Source organism: Grammomys surdaster, unplaced genomic scaffold, assembly GCF_004785775.1.
Source record: "Grammomys surdaster isolate TR1022 unplaced genomic scaffold, NIH_TR_1.0 126248, whole genome shotgun sequence".
Taxonomy (NCBI): domain Eukaryota; kingdom Metazoa; phylum Chordata; class Mammalia; order Rodentia; family Muridae; genus Grammomys; species Grammomys surdaster.
In genome coordinates, this window is record NW_021621048.1 from 8,458,229 (window position 1) to 8,464,652 (window position 6,424).

The window sequence follows — 6,424 nt, forward strand, 5'->3', positions numbered from 1 at the left end:
CAGTATCAAGTAGTGGGCCTTTTCAAAGGTGTCTAACTAGTAAGGACTCTGTCTGGAAGTATGACTGATGACCTGTAAAGTTTGCAAGGGTCAGTTTGCCTTCCCTGACCTCTCCTACCTTTTATCAGTTAAGTATACAGCACCTTTTATACAGTTAAGTATAAGGGTCTTCTCCACATGCCAGTGCCTTGATATTGGACTTTCCAGATTCCAAAACCATGAGGGAATACATTTGTATCCTTTATAAATTACATGTTGGGTTTTCTGGATTAGCAGCAGAAAATGAGCTAAGACTGATGTATTTTGCTCTTTGGATTAAAGGTGAGAGGTAGAACATACCTTTGGATATAAGCCTATGTGGATAAGCCAACCCTGGAAACCTGCACAAGAAATCAGTGTGAGCAGGTTCCTCTGGCAGCAGGCGCCGTGAGAAGTAAACACGGCAGATGAAGGATTCATCCTCTTCCTTTGCAAAGCGCTTGAATCAAGAGCTATGTAAATAAATCACCACGCAAGTGAATAATATGAATCGATAAATAAGAAGAAAGCAGATTGTATGTGTTGGTCTGGAAACATTTACACGATATATTAGGTATTCCTTTGATGCAGGGCAATTAACTGGAAGCAAATCCCAGGAGACTGTGGTGATAAATAGCCACCAGAATCCCAAAGGTCCTGGAGGGGAAAGCAGGGCAGGCCCTCTGCAGAGGAGGTGAGGTAGTTTGCATTGGCCCTGGCCTTGATACACACTTCGTCTTGCTAAAAGGGAAGGGAAAGAGCAAAGTACAAGGGGCTCCCCCAACCACTGCAACCTGGGAGTAGTGACAGTTCCCACCCTCCTGCTCTCCTTCCTGCCATCTGGAGCAAAACCATTCTGTGACCCGATGGATCTCTTCTACCCTCTTCCCACTAAGGCCTGAAGCTGAAACCAAGTCTGCCAATTCACACCCAATTCACATGAGCCAATGAGCACTCAGTGTTGCCTAGATAACCTCGAAAGCCCTGTGTCTGGTGCCCCATCCCTGTGGACAAGAACAGGCTTTCCTTGTTTCCATGGCCCCAGAAGGATATTCATATCTGGGTAGGAAAAGGATATTCACGATGGGTTGATGTGGTGAGTGACGTTGCTTGTTGACCTGATGGAATCTAGAACCATCCCTGAACACTGTCATTCAGTTTCTTGAATTCTGACTGTGGACACACTATGAGAAGCTGCCCTGCACTCCTGATGCCATGATTCCCCACCATGAGAAACTAGAACCCCTCCAACTAGGAGGCAAAATAAACCTTTCTTCCCTTAAATGCTTTGATCAGGTACTTAGCAAGTCACAGAGGACAAAACAAAACAAAACAAAACAAAAAAAAACCAAGCACTAGGAAGAGCTAGCACAACCAGAGATCCTCACAGCACCCCAGCCTTGGTCCAAACAAATCCTTGCCCCTCCCCCACCTCCCCACCCAGTGGCTGTTCTGAGGATGATAAGCCAGGTAGGAGGGAAGTCACAACTGTGGCCATCCCTCCTAACTATTCCAGAGGCTTGGCTTTCCCAGGGAGAGCACCTGCCACGTGGAGTCCCAGGAAAGCCTGTGAGACAGACACTCCACCTGTTGTGGATCTTGCTCGTTCTCTGTTCTCATTTATACATAGTCTAATGGGAGTGTGTGGTTAGCTTGTTGCTTCCTAGCTCTGTTATGCTTTAGTGTATACCATACACGCTTGGTTCTCATACTTTGTTGGGCATCAGAATCACATGTAAAGCTAAGTGAGCACAGAGAGGCCTGGGGCCTGGGGGAGGGGGGAAGGCCAGATAAACCAGGCAGAGCAGTTTCTAGGTTCAAATCCACCATCATCTAACTATGTGGCCTTTGTGCACGTACCTAACCTCTCTGAGCCTCATCACTTTCATCCCTAAAGAGAGGATTCAGTGGCACCCTCTCTTTATTGAAATAAGACAGGCCAAGTGATCAACACACACAGCGCCACCATTTTCCTTCTGCTCATGGGTCAAACCACTTACTGGAACATAACACTGAATAATAGAAGTTTTTGAATGGTGCATCTTCATTGATTTTAGGACATCAAACACACTTGATAAATGGGGGGGAGAGTGCATGGACCAATATCTTATTGATCAGTTCACCAACGCTTTTATTTAGCTTGAAGTCTTGAAAAGAAGAATTGCTAATAGTTCACAGAACCACTAGTAATCAAAATCCTTCTGTCCTTCCAGCTCCAGGAGATACTGAGAGTTAGGGCTTACCGTTACAGCAAGACCCACCCCAGATCACACCCCAAGCAAGCAGTGCTCATTCTGCCTGTGTTTGCATGTTCCCAGCTACCACCCCATAGGCACTAAGCAACGGGAAAAGTCAGGTGGTCCCTAAGCCCTCAGAGACAGTAGATGAATGGATTCTGCCTGGTCAGGCATTCCTTGGGTCTGGCAGAACTGGGCAGGACAGGGCAGGGCAGGGCATAGAAGTTTCCACTGGGTACAATTGCCAAGTACCCCTGGAGAGGCAAAGAATCCCCTATGGAAAGTGGTGGTTTGGACTGAAGCCTTTGGCTCCTGCCTTCTCTGAATTGCAGGATAATGGAAGGAAAAAAAAGAACCACTGGGAACCAGAGCAATGTCACCCCCGGGTCCCTGGGGGAAATGAGAATTTGTGACCTTGCTCTCCTGCTCTGCCTTCTGGGATGCAAGTAGATAAGGCACCATGTACATAAAAAAACTGAGACAAGGCCCAGCCCTGCCTGTGACTCAAAGAAATCCCAGGTCCCCTTTCTCCTGTGGCCTACAGACACATCCAATGAACTTTCTGATCCCCACAGAGAGCACATGCAGTGGGGATAAAGTCACAGGGCCATTGCCTCAGAGATGGTGTCTTCCCAGAGACACTGGAGAACATGGAGCACAGAGCCTTCTTCATTCTGAAGGACATACAGCTTCCTTCTGAGGGAAGGAGAGAACTGGGAAGACCTCAAAGATGCAGCACTTGCCTAGGATGTGTGAGACCCTGGGTTTGAGTCTCAATACAAGAAAACATCGAAACACAATACGGAAGGAGGAAGAGGAAAGCAAGATAGACTTGGGAGGACCTGGGCAGGTCTGGGCAAGGCTGCTGGTAAAGGGAACCTCCCTAGCGAAGACTTCATACAGGCCTGGGCCTTTTGTTGAGCACACTCAGAGCTGACTGACTGATCTCAGATTCAACCTTCCAGTGAAAGCCACATTTGGCTTTATTCTCCAGAAAGCTGCTTGCCAGTTAGTAATGGCTGATAATTTTTTCTAGGCTCAAGAGTTACCTGAGGGATTCCACCAAGACAAGTAGGTACAAAATGGGATACGCATAGGTACAATCAGAGTTGGAGGGAGGGTGGACTAGGATTGGACTTTGGAAAACAGGGCTTTGCTACCACTTCTAAGGTACGTGATCTTCCTTGAACATGTGAGTGGATGACGCTTAAGTGACCACTGTTTTTCTCACCCACTCTTCCTTACTTTTCCTCCCAGTTCACCTCTGCCATCTATACACAGATCGGAGGCAGGAACATGTGGAAGCTCTGGGTATTTGAAGGTTGATGATGAATCAGGCCCTTGCTAGCAGCTTGGGCTGTAGCCCCACTTCATTGCTACTATGCTGGACAGACACTAGATGCCAGGAACCATTCTAGGAGCCTTGGAGTCTTTTTCTCTATTTAAATTCTTACGATGACAGGGATTGGGAGATGGATCAGTAGATGAAACTGTCTGATACAGAGGTATGAGGACCTAAGTTGGATCCCCAGAAGCCACATTAAGAAGACAGGCATTGTAACACATTTGTCATCCCTGTGCTGGGGAGGCAGAGGCAGAGATCCTGTGGGTCACCTGGCCCTAATCAGCAAACCCCGGGCCATCGAAAGACCCTAAATCAAAAACCAAGATGGGTAGGGATGGAAAGATGGCTTAGGGGTTAAGAGCATTGGCTGCTCTTGCAGAGGACCCAGCTTCGATGGTGATGGCTCCCAACCATCTATAACTCCAGTTCCAGAGGGTTTGACACCTTTTCTCACCTCCATGGCATTTTGTATACAACAGAAATACATTTAGACAAAATATCCAGATACATAAAATTAAATTGTAATAAAAAAAAACCCTAAAGGTAAGAAGAGTGATCCCTGAGGAGGGGTGATATTCAAGATCATCTTCTGGCCTCTACACACACACACACACACACACACACACACACACTCATGAACATGTACCCACTCTCTGTCTCATTGTCTTTGTCTCTGTCTGTCTGTCTGTCTGTCTGTCTATCTCTCTTACAATGGCTAGAGAATAAACACAAAACTCAAGGTAGGTAAGTAACCAGGGGTCCAGACCAGGAAGTGATGCTTCCTTCAATTTTGTTATACAATAGTTTTCTCTTGTGGTCCTGGGGCAGTGGCAATGGCCCTCAGGGACTTTGTAAAAATACACATTCCTGGGTCTCATTCGGGACTTGTTAAGGGAGGAGCTTAGCATCCTGTACTCTGCTGTGCCCTCCAGATGACTTGGAGGCTGGCCAGAGTTCAAGAACTGTGGCTCCAGAGGGGCCTCATCAATTCTCAAGAGAATCTTTAAATACCTGTGAACCCCCAGTGGCCTTCTAATCCGGACCACTGTCCACCACTCCGGCTCATTTCTCACAAACCTGTTCTAATGGGAGACAGCCGAATGAGCTCTGGACCCAAGACTGAGAAAGGGGAAAGCTGCACCATGAGGTCAAAGATGCCAAGCCTTCTGTGCCATCCTAGGCATCCATCCATTGTCCATAGATGATAATAAAAAGCCAGCGTTTTATAGACAGTGTTGGGTTACTGTATCATGCGGCATCTTAGTTGTCAAAAGTATAAAGGTAATAGTCTGAACAGCTGATTAGACAAACATATCAGATTTTGATACAAGACAATGGGATCTTACACAGAGGAGATAAGGCAAGCCACATACTACAAACAAGGTAGGCAGGGCTTCTTTATTGAAACCTCAACTTAAGCTGGCCAAGTTGGGCTGAAAGGAGCCAGCACAGGCCAGAAGTAACCAGGTAATTCACTTCAACAAAGAAGTTCTTGACACGCTTTCAGTGATTTTTCTAGGATGGGATAAAGTTTGGTAGTGAGCAGGATTTCAACAGTTGCTTTTCCTTCTGCTCAAGCATTTTGACACTGAGGTTTGCAGGCTGACAGATGGAAACCTAACCCGGGAAGTACTGGATCCTTCCTGTTGCCGGCATCACCCAACATAAACATACTGGCTTCGTGGTTTGGTTTGGGCTTTGAGCTGAGGCTGATAGGCTGACTGAAGTGTGTGTGTGTGTGTTTGTGTGTATGTGTGTGTGTGTGTGTAAGTGATAGGCAACCTGGGTTTAGAATTCTTGTTTAAAAGTATTTTCCCTCATTGTGGGAGGGTAGTGGTAGATTCTGCCAGGGCTATTGAAAAGCCTAAAGCCAACCCCACTGCTGTGCGTTCTTTTATGGATGGTCTGTGTTTTTATCTGCTTAGGCCCCACCCCCACCCCGCAGCTGAGTTTTCACCATGGTATCTTCTGTGTTAGTACTGTCTTGCTTTCTCTTGCTATGATAAAACAGTCTGACCAAAAGCAACTTGAGGAGATTTATTTGGCTTACACATCCATATCACAGCTCATCAATGAGGGAAGTCAGGACAAAACTCAAGGCAGGAACCTAGAGGTAGGAGCTGAAGCAGACAATATGGTGGAACACTGCTTACTGGATTGCCTTCCATGGCTTGCTCAGCCTGCTTTCATATACAACCCAGGACCACCTGGTCATGGGTGGCCGTCCACAGAGGACTGGGCCCTCCCACATCAATAGTGTATCAAGAAAATGCCCCTCCTATTTGCCCACAAGATCATTTGTTGGAGGCAATTTCTCAGTTGTGGTTCCTATCTAGGGTTGTGTCAAACTGACAAAAACTAAGCAGCGTATGTAGCCTCTGAGTAAAGTTCTCAGCTCTTCCATTTTACAGATATTCTCTTTAGCTGTATTTAATAAACTATTTAGACCATCTACTGCCTTTTTAATTCTAGCAGCTATATATTTAAAATATTTCTGTATTTTGTATGAACGTGTGTGCCTGAGTATAGGTATGTACAGTCCCTAGCAGCCATATTTTTAATTTCTAAATTACTGACAACATATTTTTGAGGCAGAATCTCACTGTGTAACTCTGGCTTTCCTGGAACTTGGTAGTAGACCAGGTTGACCTGGAACTCATAGATATCCACCTGCCTCTTCCTTCTGAGTGCTGGGATCAAAGACATGTACCACTACACCTGGCAGTAATTCTGTTTTTTAAAATATCACTTTATGCCTTTTAAAGTTTTGGAGTGAATTTTTAATTTCCTTATTGATTTTAAATCTGCTTCCTAATTGCTATTT